This window comes from Macrosteles quadrilineatus, unplaced genomic scaffold (genome assembly GCF_028750875.1).
Source record: "Macrosteles quadrilineatus isolate MER2022 unplaced genomic scaffold, UCM_ALF_1.0 Scaffold_7__1_contigs__length_78375512, whole genome shotgun sequence".
Lineage (NCBI taxonomy): Eukaryota > Metazoa > Arthropoda > Insecta > Hemiptera > Cicadellidae > Macrosteles > Macrosteles quadrilineatus.
The window spans coordinates 76,415,530-76,433,607 of record NW_026542600.1 but is presented as its reverse complement, the minus strand read 5'-3'; the positions used below and the strand labels follow the sequence as shown (position 1 = coordinate 76,433,607).

General features: G+C 35.6%; 1 protein-coding gene across 1 annotated transcript in view; it reads right to left on the bottom strand.

Annotated features, from left to right (window-relative positions):
- LOC128997876 (glucose dehydrogenase [FAD, quinone]-like) overlaps window positions 1-15,076 on the bottom strand; it is a 96,471-nt gene extending 81,395 nt beyond the window's left edge. The window contains exon 1 of the mRNA XM_054423653.1: window positions 15,007-15,076. The gene's annotated coding sequence lies outside the window, so the exon portion shown is untranslated. The remainder of the gene's footprint in view (window positions 1-15,006) is intronic.
- Window positions 15,077-18,078: the final 3,002 nt, after the last annotated feature.

Sequence of the window (18,078 nt, the reverse complement as noted above, 5' to 3'; positions counted from 1 at the left end):
TCTCACTTTCCTACACTTGTCCGACTTTTACAACCCGCATATTCTCACTTTCTTACACTCGTGTGACATTCACAACCCGCAAATCCTTACTTTCCTACACTCGTGTGACATTTACAACCCGCATATCCTCACTTTCCTACACTCGTGTGACATTCACAACCCGCATATCCTTACTTTCCTACATTCGTCCGACTTTTACAACCCGCATATCTTCACTTTCTTACACTCGTGCGACATTCACAACCCGCATATTCTCACTTTCCTACACTCGTCCGACTTTTACAACCCGCATATTCTCACTTTCCTACACTTGTCCGACTTTTACAACCCGCATATTCTCACTTTCTTACACTCGTGTGACATTCACAACCCGCATATCCTTACTTTCCTACATTCGTCCGACATTTACATCCCACATATTCTCACTTTCTTGCACTCGTGTGACATTTACAACTCGCATAGCCTCACCTTCCTACACTCGTCCGACATTCACAACCCGCATATTCTCACTTTCCTACACTCGTCCGACATTCACAACCCGCATATCCTCACTTTCCTACACTCGTCCGACATTCACAACCCGCATATCCTCACTTTCCTACACTCGTCCGACTTTTACAACTCGCATAGCCTCACCTTCCTACACTCGTCCGACATTCACAACCCGCATATCCTCACTTTCCTACACTCGTCCGACATTCACAACCCGCATATCCTCACTTTCCTACACTCGTCCGACATTCACAACCCGCATATCCTCACTTTCCTACACTCGTCCGACTTTTACAACTCGCATATTCTCACTTTCCTACACTCGTCCGACATTCACAACCCGCATATCCTCACTTTCCTACACTCGTCCGACATTCACAACCCGCATATTCTCACTTTCCTACACTCGTCCGACATTCACAACCCGCATATCCTCACTTTCCTACACTCGTCCGACATTCACAACCCGCATATCCTCACTTTCCTACACTCGTCCGACTTTTACAACCCGCATATCCTCACCTTCCTACACTCGTCCGACATTCACAACCCGCATATTCTCACTTTCCTACACTCGTCCGACATTCACAACCCGCATATCCTCACTTTCCTACACTCGTCCGACATTCAAAACCCGCATATCTTCACTTTCTTACACTCGTGCGACATTCAAAACCCGCATATCTTCACTTTCTTACACTCGTGCGACTTTTACAACCCACATATTCTCACTTTCTTACACTCGTGCGACAGTCACAACCCGCATATCCTTACTTTCCTACATTCGTCCGACATTTACATCCCGCACATTCTCACTTTCCTACACTTGTGTGAGATTCACAACCCGCATATTATTACTTATCTACACTCGTCAGACATTTACAACTCGCATAGCCTCACTTTCCTACACTCGTCCGACTTTTACAACCCACATATCCTTACTTTCTTACACTCGTGCGACAGTCACAACCCGCATATCCTTACTTTCCTACATTCGTCCGACATTTACATCCCGCATATTCTCACTTTCTTGCACTCGTGTGACATTTACAACCCGCATATTCTCACTTTCCTACACTTGTGTGACATTCACAGCCCGCTTATTCTCACTTCCCTACACTCGTTTACAACCCACATATTCTCACTTTCTTACACTCGGGTGACATTCATAACCCGCATATTCTCACTTTACTACGCTCGTCCAACATTCACAACTCGCAAGTTAAAATTTGCAAGAATAATGTTATAACCTTTATGGAAAGTCCACATACATAGAAGCAGTAAGGTTTGATCAAACTTGGAATTTTTTATTTCATCCCACACTTTTAACCTACAAAAATCACATTTTACCTTTCCCGAGTTCCGCGTAGCAGCAACCCTAAGTACTCATGAAACATAATGCTATTTAAATAGGGAATACATCTGACATGTTTTAAGGGAATATTTTTGTAAAAGTACAATTAGTTAAATTGAAATTATCTTAGGTTTGCTGTGGTGGGGGTATTTATTATTTACAGTTGACTACCTTCCATTATATTATATACTCATAGACTTGACCACATAAGGCAATGCAGGGGTATTAAGTGAATAACCGTAGTACTTTACTTGGAGCCGTATAACAACTAAACAGATAAACTTACAATGAACGCCAAACAACACTTCCAAGAATGTCACCACCTCGGTCTGGAGGTTATATTCTATTACTCTGTAAAGGACTTTAGTGGTTACTTCAATTTTCCGTAAGTTACTTTCAATTTCACTTTGTCGATGTTTATTTTCAATTTGCTTCTATTATTAGGTGGGAATGACGAGCCGGTAAAATGACCATTGTTTTACAGTAATAATAGTCACAGAGGTCGAGTTCTTGGAATGAGTTCTAATACTACAACTACTTATCACCTTGGCTGTGGCATTATGGATTCCTGAAAACCATAAGGTACAATAATATTGTAGGTGCTTCAAGATCAAGTTGACAATCGTATTTTGAAACAAATGAGATAGCACCCTAGTAAATGAGAAAACAAAAATTCATCGAGTAACAGACTTTTTTCGCTAAATAAAATTAGGTTTAACCTACCACTGTCATTCAGTGGTTTAGTGGTTAACATATTTCGTTACAGACCAAATTTATAGTTTTTCATTGATTTGAAGGTGTTTTGATTTATATTCTTGCAATCTTACATATTTTCCAAAAGCCTCCACTAAGTTTGCCCCCTCCAATATCAATAAATGTATTTCACATGCTTGTCCCTAAATACCATATCTAAAAATATTCAAAATTATTTTTACGATAAAAATTAAATATTTTTAAAAAATTATAAAAACTTTAAACATTATATTCTTTCAGCGTTTTACAGTACCATAACGCATTATGTTTTTGCTCCAATGAAACAGTTTCCGTGGTAGTAAGAGTGAATTAGTTTTTTGTTAGATTGTTGCCAAGAGTGTTGAATAGAATTGTATAGCCGAACAATCGAAGCCGCTGAAGTGGTTAGGTAACTGGAGATGTTCACGTAAATATTGAGACATCTGAAACAATGCCGTAGTTACGGACTCTATGGTCTAGTGGTTCAAAGAGTGATAAAGATAGTAAAGATTGCAACACCCATCTTAACCCGGCACGAACCCTCCTTGGTACAGGCATCTGAGCTTACGGTTCGGTTGGGTTTCAAGTTACGTGGAACTGTTTTGTCGAAAAATTTTATTTTTTTATATTTTTATTGTGTCACTTGATAATGCTAAAGTAGCAGCAGAGCGTGTGAACGATCACGCCAAGGAACTAATTGAGAAAAGGTAAGTAGCCAAGTTAATTCTTTACCGACGGTATTATGACATGAACAAATATTGTATAAATCATGAACACATGTCGCATTAATGAGTAGGTATTTCATAAACAAATACCAAGATTTTTTTATTGTCTACACCAGTTGTAAATCTAAGAGTAACAATGTATGAAAACAAACTTAATCGCTTTTATGGTAAAACGGTATAAATCCCTAAAACTGTAGTGGATATGTGGGAAATTGAACCCGTCACCCCCACCGAAGTCTGAAACCACTAGTCTAGCAAAGCACTCTAAATTTAGAATTGATTTGCACACTTAAACTCAGAGTTTTGTCAATCGTTTATGTATTCCCTAAAAGTTAAATGGCATCGGATAAGCTTACGATACCATAGGATTTGTGCTTACGACTTTACGACAAGGTGTTAATTGGAAGTAGTTTGTGCATAAGAACACAAAATATGTTATCTATTGTTCCATTTTCTACTGTATGCAGCGTGCTGTTGCACTTACTGTTGCAACTTACTGTTGTTGGTTACTGGTATGCTTAGTATAGTGCAATTTACCAGTTCAGATTGTGATCTTGAACTAATTATCAATTCGTTAACATAATTATAAAATTAAACCAATTAGCCTATCCAATTATTTATTAACATGTTAATATCAAGCTCCTCGTAGTACGCATATTAGTACTAACCATTTAATTTTCTTGTCAGTAACAACATCGTGGTAATGTTCAGTTTTATATTCGTACCATTTTCTCTTGTTTAAACATTTTCATTTATTTTTAGCGAATTTCCCATATAGGGAATAAGCTATTACCATCGGTCTCATGGTAAGACTTAGACCCGGGACCGATTTCCTTTTTGGTTTTGAGGTGCCCAGAGGCCAAAAACACCATCGAACATACATACATATTTACAAATTACATATTTACTTCATCTACTAACGCAATAGGCATATACCACAGACAATGGAATAAACGTTAAACATTAAAACAACATTAAACATTAAAGTATTATATTGTCTGTGCCTATACTGTACTGACTTGACCGAACTGGCGTGTTGAGTCCAGAAATGCGTGATTTGCACGCCACGCGGCAAAAACGTGTCCAAATCGCTGTTTCGTCACTCACGTGACCAATCGTGATTTGTTTAACCAGTGCCGTCCTCGTCTTCAGAGTTTCCTCATCCTTAACTCCGTCCTTCGTCCCTCGATATGGACGAAATATTGGACGCAACCGATAAAAAGCCTGACTGTGTCCTTTGATATCTGACGACATTCTCGGCGTGTTAAAGTCATGTGATACTTTCGACTTGACGAACAGACAAATTTGGTTGATAATTCTTTATCTTTCTTGCTTCCTAAACCTTAAAAGTTTTTATATTGTAGTTCGGTTGAGATGGGTCGTGTTTACTATAAGCTACATACAAAGATGGTGGCGATGTCAGTCATCAAGTATAGGCTACATGGAAATCCGTTACCGATTAATACTATAATTGGTATAGAGCATCACAGAGAATGGTTATTGTTATAGGAAATATTTAGGTTACTCGAAAACAATTGTGATGGAGGGAAAAATTATTAAGTGTAGGTATGTTTTCAAACCTACTAACAATCCATTTTACCCACACTTAACATTCATCTAGTACTAGTTCGGTAGTGCGTATACCGAAATCAATCGACTACTTTACTCCTGCGTTGATGGTTTGGAAAATCACGAATTCGATAAGTCCAACTACCTACTTTGTGTCACGGTCGCACCGGTTTTCGTGTACAAAACGATACATTTTAACGTATTTGCAGCGCGATTCGTCAAGCAGTGGTACTTCTTTTATTTACAATCTATCTGTGTGGTATCTACAAGAGTGGAACATGCACGTTGACACGGTGTTCCCAGCACAATGGAACACTGGATTGGAACACCAAGGTCACTGTCGTTACGCGAAAGGTTAGTATTAATAACGGTGGACGTTCCAATAAGTTGCGATACCTTGTTGCGATGTAGCCGCTCTCCTCTAAATATGCTTGTTGAAATATACTCCCCGAATATAAATAAAACCAAGTATTTTTTTAATCTATTTTTGTGGCGACGTATTTATTTATTTACGGCAAACACCATTTTTTACAATTGTTTTACATTGTGATACATGCGACAAGATGCTTATTACATGCTGATACATGTTGTACAGATACATCAGTGATACATGCAAAGATTAAAATGAAAAGATGAAAAACATGTTCAATGAAAATGACATGCAGTTGTGATAACAATTGAAGAGTGAAAGTTGAATTATCTAGGTATTCATAATAATTAAGTAACATGCTCAGTGAATAACAGACTAAAAATATAGGTAACAATAACAAATAAAATATATAACATGCTTGGCGATAAATAATCTATAACTAGTTAACAATAATAATTGGCACCTTATTTAAGCTATTTAAGGGATTTTTGTGGCCATTTCTCATCTCAGTTTGTAATGATTTGTTGACGTTTTGGGTTCTCAAGTAAGAAAGTAACGTCTCAAGATTCCACGTCACAACCCTATCCAGAGAGGAAAATTAAAATTGTCCTTTAAAAAATTTAACTTTGTTATGTTTAGCTACTTATCGTGATGGAAAATGTCAACAAAAATATAATCCCAAAACACTAACTGATTGAACTCGCCGACTACAAAGCATTTATTCCGTTAGTTCTGAGATCAAGGGATAAATTTTAATATGCTTGTTTATGCAAAATGTGTAAGCGTTAATTGAAAGATGTAATTTAGAAGGTACTGCATGAATAATGATTCCTTATTTTTGCCCAATTGTACAGTACCATGAAATATTTGTTATTAGTTCATCAAAGAAAAACCAAATTATACAAACAATTTTTTTCAGACAGAAGCAATATAGAATAAGGTTAGGTTAAAATAAATGTCGCCATGAAGGTAAATTAGAAGACGTTTCTTTGAATGTTTTTTAACAACACAATGGATGTCAAATGTTTCTAAACATAGTAGTTTTTATTATACTATATCGTTAAAAAAACAAGTAAATTTGTTTCAAAATCCATTACATTAACCTCATTGGAATGCCAAGTATAAGGATAATTCATGGAATTTGTCTTGAATTGCTCGTACGATGCACAATCTAAAACTTTGCTCAGATAAAACAACCACCTTCTGAGGCCATGTTGAAATTAACTCGATAAATATCATCTTCTAAGTATCTTCCAAGTCATCCAACAACTGTAGTTTATCTGCGACGAGTGACTAGACAAGTCCTCACCTAAAACAAGCTATTGATGTAAGATGCATGTCCATCAAGGACTCGTAGGTTCTCTCCACACGATTATTCGCCCATCTAATAGTAAAAGAGAATGCATTAGTTGCATCCCACTCTGTGTGGAAAGGTTTCCTAATTCCTGGACCACGTCTTCCACGTCAACTTCATTACAATGACTGGGTAGCTAAGTGGATATAGTGCTCCCCTCTGAGGATCAGGTTGCAGGTTCAATCCTGAGAAAAGCTAGAATCTTTGAGACTGGACTCAGCTGTCGATCAATTATTCAGGGTAAATCAAGAACTGGGCTTAATCGATACCGGTAGCAAATCTGTTACATAAATTATTACTCCTTAACTCTTCTCCCCCTTACAATACGCCCCCTCCCATGAGCCCTGGAGTGTCAGCACCGTACAAAAAAAACCTTCCGTCCACAGAAGATTACCTTAGTTAAGATTCATCATATCATTGTTGATGCGTGAGCCTAGGGATGGATACAGGAATATAAAGTCGGACTTTAACGCGCTTCATTCGATCCACCCACGGTTCCCTACCAGAAATCACTAATCGTACTACGCAGCTCAAAATAACAACACAGCTGAAACTACCAGAAAACAAACGCTGCAACGTTGACAGCCACGATTATGACAGACTAGTCATTACATGTTTAATGATTACAATAGCCCTCAATCCAACGGTCACCGGGTCAGGAAACGGACAAAAACAATGCTGTTGCTAAAAACACAGCGAAATTATGCGAAAGGTCAGTTGGGACTTGGGGCATTGGCCATTACAGTGGGCATTGCTACACAGGCCTAGGTCCACTTATCATTTCTAACTATGAAATGCCGCGATCATTATGCTTTCAACACATACGGATGAGTTTTGATAATCGGGATTTACTTTTTCCCAAATAATGCTAGGATACGTCGCGAAAAAAGATTTCGTTCAAATTATATTACTGAATTACATCAGGTGGCGTCATAGTCAACGGTCTTAGTTAATATAAAAAATGGACATTGAAGGTTAAGTGTTGATTGCAAAAACCTATTTGAAAACAGATATAATCATAAAGAACCTGTATGTATTTTGTATTATAAAACAGTTTAGGTCACAAAGCTAAATCCAAGTCAGTAAACCACTGAAGTACGGTATTTCATGTGTTTTACATACCTACATAATCAAATTCTCCATGAAAAGCAGAAAGCGGCACTTTTCAACCCCTACCTTAAACTTGTAATAATCCCAGCGGAAAATCTTAAATCTGTTTCCTTTTACACCCTAGAACCCTAAACAGAGTAAAATTATATAAAATGAAAAATATTCTGACTCAATGTACGTTCAAACGCAAGGTTGAGGGAATGGTTAGTTTATCCTTAGTCTCAAGACGAAAAGGCAAAGAGCCCAAACTTATATAGTACCGCAGAAAGTACGCAAAATTCCCCTTAATTTGGTTTGTACTGATCCCTGCCAAATTTCTGTTCAATTCATAAATGTTTACTTTAAACGTCGATGAATATAAATTATGAAGTAGTAACAGCTATTATAAGCTCGCTATTGTTACATAATGGGCCGTATACGTAAAAAAGAGTATTTGCTCAAAAGGAAAGGGTGGAAGTAAACGCTTCCTTCACATAGTATGCATAATGATTTGCTGTTACTAGCGAGTAAATCCTTCGAATCACAAGTGGTGGTTCCTATCCAATGGACCGGATTGAACGCGTTGCATCACCATAGTTCGTCCACAAACAGAATTTACATCAAACATTTTTATTTCCCACCTTCACATTCTAAGATCATAGACTCTAACCTGGAAGTATTTTAAACATTACTCCAGACCATGCCTAGGGGGTAATATTCATTGGTGATTGGCAGAAATCGATCCCAGGACCTCGGTCACCGAATACCTGCGCTCTTCCATTACTAGCTAGCACCCAGCATATAACATTCAATCGGCATTTCCTGACTCCGTTCTATGTATACAAATATATATATATATATTTGCAAAAAAACATGAGGCCGAGGTCAAATTTTAGTGCGATTTTTATAGGTAGCTGTCACTAACCTATTGTTTGTTAGCGAATTTCCTATATAAAATGATTTCTTTTACAAAATTTGTCTTGTACCCGAGGTGGATTATAGAATATTGTTGTTGCCTGATTGCTTCTAGAAGGTTGTTTGTACCGCGTGTGTCTTATGGAAGTTTGTTTTTACCAATGACGTATTCTAGAATATTGTTCGTACCAGAGGTGTTTCTGTAAGATTGTATGTACCAAAGATGTCTTATAGAAGATTGTTCTAAGTTGTTGTAAGTAATGTATTCTAGAAGGTTGTTTGTACCAGAGGTGTTTCTGTAAGATTGTGTGTACCAAAGATGTCTTATAGAAGATTGTTCTAAGTTCTTGTAAGTAATGTATTCTAGAAGGTTGTTTGTACCAAAGGTGTTTCAGTAAGATTGTATGTACCAAAGATGTCTTATAGAAGATTGTTCTAAGTTGTTGTAAGTAATGGATTCTAGAAGGTTGTTTGCACCAGAGGTGTTTCTGTAAGATTGTGTGTACCAAAGGTGTCTTAGTGAAAATTGTTCTAAGTTGTTGTAAGTAATGGATTCTAGAAGGTTGTTTGTACCAGAGGTGTTTCAGTAAGATTGTATGTACCAAAGATGTCTTATAGAAGATTGTTCTAAGTTGTTGTAAGTAATGGATTCTAGAAGGTTGTTTGTACCAAAGGTGTTTCTGTAAGATTGTTTGTATCAAAGGTGTCTTATAGAAGATTGTTCTAAGTTTTTTTAAGTAATGTATTCTAGAATATTGTTTGTACCAGAGGTGTTTCTGTAGGATTGTGTGTATCAAAGATGTGTTATAGAAGTTTGCTATAAGTTGTTGTAAGTAATGTATTCTAGAATATTGTTTGTACCAGAGGTGTTTCTGTAAGATTGTATGTACCAAAGATGTCTTATAGAGGATTGTTCTAAGTTGTTGTAAGTAATGTATTCTAGAAGGTTGTTTGTACCAGAGGTGTTTCTGTAAGATTGTGTGTACCAAAGGTGTCTTATAGAAGATTGTTCTAAGTTGTTGTAAGTAATGTATTCTAGAAGGTTGTTTGTACCAGAGGTGTTTCTGTAAGATTGTGTGTACCAAAGGTGTCTTATAGAAGATTGTTCTAAGTTGTTGTAAGTAATGTATTCTAGAAGGTTGTTTGTACCAGAGGTGTTTCTGTAAGATTGTGTGTACCAAAGGTGTCTTATAGAAGATTGTTCTAAGTTGTTGTAAGTAATGTATTCTAGAAGGTTGTTTGTACGGAGGTGTGATTGAAACCTCCGTTTATGTAAACACGGCCGAGTCAACGTCCTATGTCCTGGACGTTATGTCAGTGTGGACTGCATGCACGAGTACAAGTTTAGCATTCGCTGGCCTAAATCGAGCAAAGAGAAGAAAACTAGAAGAGTCACAATGCAACATGTTTTAAGAGATGTTTATTGAATAAATAATTATGAATCGGAACCAATGTCAACATCTATGTCGCATTGTGGATTGATTTTAATATAATAGGAGGTAAGATGTTAAATTTTTAGAAGTAAAATAGGCAAACACATTTCTGGGGGTATTAGTAACGTATAGTTTTTGCCTGGGGACGCAAAAAAATAGTTTTCTTGTATTTGTTATGCTGATATTGTATTATATTGTTGTTGTATTTGTTTTTGAAATTTGAGCAGTCAAAAATAGCATATTTCTACAATAAGTTTAAATTCGTTAGACATAATTATTTCTTGTGTGCGCATGTCGTAGAAATAAATCATATTCCTCTAATCGTGAAGAAGGATTAAACCTCTCCCACAATCTTCCCTTGCTTTTTATTACTCCTTAAGATTATTCTTAAAAAAAATAGTAGTACATTTAAAAGAAAACTTTGTGGACAATTTATTGTATTCAGAACGCAAGCATGCAGATAATACTTGTAGTATATAATTCGAGACGTAAGCATAATTGCAAGTATGGTTTGTGAGCAACTAACCAACAAGAAATCATACATCCATCGAGACAACGATTGCATCTAGCGACTTTCAGGTACACTTCGGGCAGAAGCAAAGGATTAGCATGCGAGAGTGGCTTCCGGGCCCTTGCTCGCCCAAACGGCACGGGGCATGTGAGAGGGGGGAGGTGATGAGAGAAACTACACTAACACTTCACTTGGTAAATGTTATTTTAGATAGATAAAGTAGTTCTATCTAGTTTAACGATTTAACAAATTCCTATTCAGTTAATTATTAAAACTCGTGTGTGAAGAAGTAATAAATTTTTTCGTGTCCGACCTTCACGTCCTAGGACACTAGGTTTCCAGGCTCGTTTTAACATTTTTTTGTCCTAGGACGCTAGGCACGAGCCTGGAATTGTTTTTCACATTACTTCAGGCTAGACCTAGGGGTTGCGGCATTATCACTTAGATAAAATCCATTGGTGACTTGTCGGGGATTGAACCCGGGACCTCGGTACTTAAGACTACGTCACAGCATTATTACATAGCTAAAAGTTATTGGTAGTTTGGCATGATTTGAACCGCGTGATTTGAGAACGAAGTCCCGCGCTTTACCACTAGACCGACTCTTTCGCAGTGGTACAATAAATAAATATTCTATGTAACTAAAAGAGGCGGGGGTGTATTTGTTTTTTGGGGACTAGGGTTCTGTTTAAACTTCCGAGCTATTTTGGGGAGAAACGTAAATTAAGGTTAAATAGCACTTTTTAAATATAGAGACTGTTAGTTATCATAGTACGCTAAAATGGGATTAAATATTCAAATAAATAATAATGTCTTGTTGTAAATACAATGATGCAAATACAGTTTTTGAAGTAATGTTTTACACCAAACATGAGAGAATATGCATCAAGCACTAGCCTTGAAAATATTTTTGAGCAAAACAAACCATCCCAGAATTTTACTTTTAGTTTTCGTTGTACCGTACTCGACCCTATTAAATTGTCACTAACATATTAAAACAACGTAGTTACGAATAAATTTCGTAAATTTCCAAAAGGTAATGTTAAATTCTGATTTGACAAACAAAGTTACCTTACTGAAAGAATTTGCATACAAGGTTTATATGTGCAATACTGTTTTATGGTGAATTTAAATTGTTGCACTAACTACATATGAGTGGAACTAAGATATAAATCGTAAAACTGGTTCATGACAATTTTCACAGCTCATAAAGTCACAAAATAATTGGCCCTATATGGTCTAGTAAGGACGCCTTCTGTCTTAAGTATCGTTAAAGTCTTTGGTTGAGCGTCGTTAAATAAGTAATTGACTCAAGTACTAACATTTGTCTTTTTGGGAAGAGAAATGGGATTTTTTTATCATAACCTATTCAATTTGTAAAATAATCTTTGTTTCCAAACTCTGAATCGATCTGGTAAAATCTGAATCATTCAAACTAAATGTAATATCATAATGTCAGTGATAATAAAAGTGCAGTGATTTAGTTGTCCAACAAATATAAACATATAGTTTGCTCGGAATAATAATTATAATAATACACTATTTGTATATTATTTATAATGCTTTAACTACTATGCCAAGATATAAAGGAAACACACTTTTTATTGTTTTAATCCGATCCTTCAGCTATAACTAACACATTAACGAAGCTACCAATCAAAAACCAAATATAGGAACATAATAATTGATAATTAATTGACCAGGAAGAGTAAAGAGAAAAAAATGTACAAAAACTGAAAATTTCAACGTTTAAACAAGAAACAGTAAATCTGACAATGCATAGTTGTTGATGAAAGGATTGTCGTCAGCTGCAGAGTTCAAACTGCTGTTAATTTTACTGAGCTATAAACTTATCGGGTTGTATGCAAGACTGACTTAATCATTTAGGATTGTCAACTCAACGCATTCTTCCTTTGCAAGGTAACGATTGACCGATCTTTTAAAGTTACCGCATGCTGCCTTTGGAACTCCGTGCCTCTCTATTACATCCTTCCTTACCCGCTTAGACGAACAAGGTCCCTTCCTTCGTACGTCGATGGCTCCTGGCTCCACTTGTGGTAGTTTCTTGACAATTTTAGAACGTGGGCCACGTAGTATTGTTTATTTTTATTTATGGAAAACATACAAAAATACTTCTAATAACACTTGTATGTGAGAGTTTACAACTAATAACGTACTAAGCTGGTTAGGAAGTTATTTTTTATTTAGCTTAGAGTTATGAAGAAAAGTATTTTTGATGACAAGGAAAGTTTACACTATAGTAAAGTGTAGGACGATCGTGTTGAGGATAAAACATACTATTTGGAAAATAAAAACTACAGTATTCGATTAAAAGTTACTGTCGAGTGACAGATTTTCTGTTGAGGATCGTAGCCTGGTGGTGAGGGTGTTTCCAAGAGGAAGCTGTTTAGGGAATTCAACCTAATCTCACTACCCCACTCAAATCATATTTTCTCCGTCACTAACATACCATTACAACTACAAGTGGATCAAGTAAGGAACTCTAGATGTCAATAATTAGGGTCAACCGGACATATTGTCCGTCTCCTACTTTTAGGACCCAGATTATACACTCATAAATGAACATTAAAAAAATTGTAAAAAAGATTGTAACAAAATAAGTAAACAAAAATGGTGCTCGTTTAGGAAATTTCCTGGTCAAATAATTTGCCTATTTTAAACTTTGAGTACATTTAATGGATTAGTAGAGCTAATATAATGTTTCTAAATCTACGACTATTTACGTTTAATAGAGAGCACATTTCAAATATAGAAATGCTTTTGAGGAATGAGGTACTCCCTTGAACTATGCCATGTGTCCTTTAATGAGGGACCCGGCGCAGCGTTAACAACAGAAAATAGGAGAAAAATAGGAACGATTTTCTCCTATAATCCTAAAGTTTTTCTCCTATTATTCTAGGAGAAAAATAGGAACGAATAGTCTCTAATGAAATTAGACACCTACGAAATGTAGTTGCAAGTAGTTGAAATAAATATAGTCTGTCAGTTAGTATTTGACACATAGTATTTTAACTAATTCATTACGTTTCATACATTTTTAATTGCAGGTAAAAGAGTTAGGCATTGAGACTTTTGGATACCGAAACAGACTCTATGGACCAGCTATCACCAATATTTTATTTAAAAACAACCTAGTTCTGTAAGCCAACGAACACAGATTGTGGATTGTGGATTTGTGTGGTTGGCACAGATTGTGCAAATGACTAAAATTATGTTTTCCAACTTATTTTTGTTACTGAGATAGTTGACATGGCATAAAAGATTCTATAACTTACAATAAGTCTACATATGAGCTTAAAGTCCGCATGCTCGACAAAAATCTGCGATTTACATTATCAGTTGGGATGAAACTTTACAACTTACTACCACATCGGCTAAAAGCTATTACAGATCCGAAAAAATTTGCCAACCAACTGAAAAACTATCTCCTCGAACGACCCTACTACAGTTTGAATGAATTCCTGGATGACCATACTTTTAACAGAAGACAATAAAAACCAAGCAATAACCAAGAAGATAAAGAAAAAGATGACGCCTCCCCCAATCTTGATGACTGCGGAGGAGAAGAACAGCAGTAAGCAGTAAGTAGTAAGTAAGTAAGTTGGTGGCTAACTTCAACTGCGTAAATTTTTATTTTAAAACTGGCGACAACTTTAACGTGAGGATGGACTGTCTTGTGTTATCAATATAGGCCTATTTTTATTCAGAATATTTTCACTTTTTATGTGAATACAGATTTTTTTGTCTTTCCGAATGTAAAAAACGAGCGTCGTGTTGTGTTTTGCACTTGTTAAGAAGCCAATCAGTTCAAGCGACCGTGATGACGATAAAAGGTTAATCTTATGTCGAAATATGAGTAGAATAATACATAATGTCGAAATAATACATTAGTTTTCACGCCAAATCTAACGTAATTTGTAAAATAATTCTATAATCGACTACCTAATACATCTATTCTTTTATATACTATGGTGCATTGTTCATTTATAACAATTGAAATTCATAATTTTAAATTGAAACACTATAAACCTACTATGATAATATTGTAAGGTACTGCATGTTATCAGAATTAATTCTCAGGTTTTTATGTATTCGTTACGTGTAGGTATACAATTTCGAAAATAATTGACTATCATTACATTAACTTGTATCAAACGAGCATAAGACTAGTGCCCTATCATTTACTACTAGCTTATTACCCGTTTGAGTATGTGTCTATTAAAATGACTTGGTAATATGTTGTGTGTTATTGTAATGCATTCTCGTGTGACAGTTTTTTTTTTAACTTTGGCAAATATTTGGTTAATTAAATATAGTTGTGAATATTTATTTGTATCAATACACGATTATAAAAGCTATTTATCAAATAATAAAATTTTGGTCCTTCGAGCCGGATTTTTAGTTTATTATAATGCAATAACAAAGTATTGGTGTAACTCACCGTCTGCAGGACACACACGCGGTCTAGTGTTGGGAGTTGAAGGTAGAGCAGGACACTATCACTACAAGCGCCGCACACTGACTGTTGGTCTGATAGTGGTCTGCACTAGACGCTGCCCTCCCCTCCCCCAAACAAGCTGTAGACCTCAACACGGCTTTTGACTTTTCAAAATTAGTCCATCAAATGACCCTAATTTCATTCAACAGATCGAGTATAGATGATACAGGTTATTTCGTAGTTAGCAAAACCACAAAAAAGATTGTCCCAAAAAACTCAAAATTTTCTTTCAAGTGCAATTCGAGTTTTAGATATTCCATAACCAAATACTTTAACTTGTGAAATTTTATTTGCTTTCCTATACAAATTCAATCATAAGAAAGGTCGGACAGTGACCCTTTAAAGTAGTTAAACGTTAATTAAAAGTTGTTAAAAGTACTTAAACGAATTAACCCTGTCAAGACCCCATTAACTGGCTCATTTCTGAAAGTTACTTTAAATCAAAGTGCGTTAATTCTAACGTGTAGAATATATAGTACATATCATTTGTACAAGAATTGTTTCGCTCATGTTAAACCAACTGTTTAACCTACTATTTAGGTTTAGATGGATGATATAAATCGCAAGGAAAAAAACTCGAACCTGGAAAAATGTAATCCTCTAAATTAGTAGTACTGTAGTAAAATGCTGTTATATCCAGGTGTGTATAATAATTATTTCTAATCATAAGTTTCCCATTGAAATAAATATACCAGCAACTCATGTCTAAGCAAGGCACCTACCCATTTTCCTTATAATTTAATAAAACAGTGTAGTTTCCGACATAATATAAGTTGAATTTGGAGCGTTCTTTGTTGTCCTCCGGGCTTCTTATCTCCTATCAACAGTTGGTTGACCAATCTTCCCTGAACGCCAAATACTTTAAGCTATAAAAAAAAAAAAAACACTAATCAGTTTGTCATTTGCATTTACAATTAACATTAAAGGGAGTGCCGGAATATCTACACACCATGTTTACATCATAAACCACAAAACTTAAAATTACAAACGTTTTTCCGGTAGCCACCAATTGTCAATGAGCACTAATAAAATATGTATCTACTTTATAGCAAAAAATAACCTTTAGAAGTAAACTACTTTTACAACTCTTACAATTCAAATTAATTTGTTCGATCTGAAAACCCCCCCTGGGCCGAATTGTCAATCTAGATCTGAATTCGAATACACTTGATCATATTCGAGCGACAGATATTATACTAAGTAAAATTTGTTTATTATAAGTATATTATCATAAGTAGACGTTTTCTACAACAAAGGCGAAGTGTTCAATGTTGAAAGTACGTGTCATGGCTACTGTCACCGTAGTTCCTTCCTTCGCCGGCTAATGACAACTTAGCTCAATCCTCAACAATGTGTTTTGGAAATCTCTTAGTTATATGGAGTCAACGACTTAATAACTGCCAGAGAGGGTTGATGCTATTGGTAAACATACGTCATATAACAAGACAATTTGAATAACCAAACTTTTAGCTTCATTCGTGCTTTACAACATGATCAAACCACAACTAGAAAAAGTTGGTCTTAAAAATACTTCGGGGAAAAGTCGTTAATTAATTACCTGTGGTTGTAAAACATGACGTAGTTTCTGTGACGATAGTATCTCTAGTGAATAAGTAAACGTACAAAATATCATATCTCAAGTATCATTCTAATCTGAATCAGCTGTTCCATCCATACAAGTATAAATGGGTAGCATTTGGAAAATGTAAACAAGTTTGTAAACATTGTAGTTTCGTTCTTCTTGTTGTCAAGCCAAACAATATTTACCTCTCCATCTTCATCTCAAATTCAGCTTTTAAAGTTCAAGTACGATACTCAATCGGGAATAGGTCTACAATAGTCTTAGGAACGTAGATTATCTTTGTGCAATTGTCAGTTGATTTGGTTCATCAGTTCTTTGCGAAGTGGAAAGAGAGTCAGACGCCTCATTTTTATAATGCATATACAGGGTGTCCCGTAACTCTCTGGACATATGTATATAGCGTTATTGCTTAGGTCAAGACAAACACATTTCACCATAGGAACAAGGGTCTGTGGGGCCAAGTTTTCCGTCTGTCTGTATTTATGTGTTTTTTACAAAAACATTAATAACTCCTAAACGGTTTGAGATACAGCGTTGAGATTTTGCATAAATGTTAATCTTGCTAAGACCTACCTTTATTTAAAATTATAGTAAAAAAAATTACTATTATAAAATGGCAGCCATTTATATATTTGATGCCAAATTTCACGAAAACCGTTAACTTAACGAAAAAATTGCAAAAGACAAAAAAAGTTAGTAAATTTTATGTAGTTTGGATACCTTATTTGTTAAGAATGGATAACTAATAACAGACAAATGTCTACTTTTCTAAATGCGTGACCAATTTTCTCCCTTTATACAATGCTTATACCCCTTTTACGTTGTTTAGTATTGTTTAAAGGGAGAAAAGTGGTCACGCATTGAGAAAAGTAGACTTAGGAGTAATTAATGTTTTTGTAAAAAACACATAAATACAGACAGACGGAAAACTTGGCACCACAGATCCATGTTCCTATGGTGAATGTGTTTGTCTTGACTTAAGCAATAACACTATATACATATGACCAGAGAGTTACGGGACACCCTGTATATAAGAACCAACTTTGACCTCGCCTCATACCTAATCTTTGAACATGAACCGTGGCTTTACACGAGGATGAAGCTCAAATCCACATGAGGTTTCGTATGGTGTATGGTTTTTTAGATGTGAGAAACAAATTTTGATCTACCATTCGACACATATTACTATTCTGTAAGTGGGAGAGAGCTATTTTCTAATTAAATGTTTGTAAAATTTGGAATTCAACTTACTGTAGCATTCTTTAGTTTCCAAATCGTATTATAATTGCACAGTAATATTGGCTGGGAGGTAATTGTAGGTATACAATAATGAGTCCATTTATTGGTCTACAGACACGTTTGGAGAAACAAATCTTAACTGAAAGGGATATTTTTACGATTAAGTCTGTTTCTAAAGTACGATTAAGTCAGAG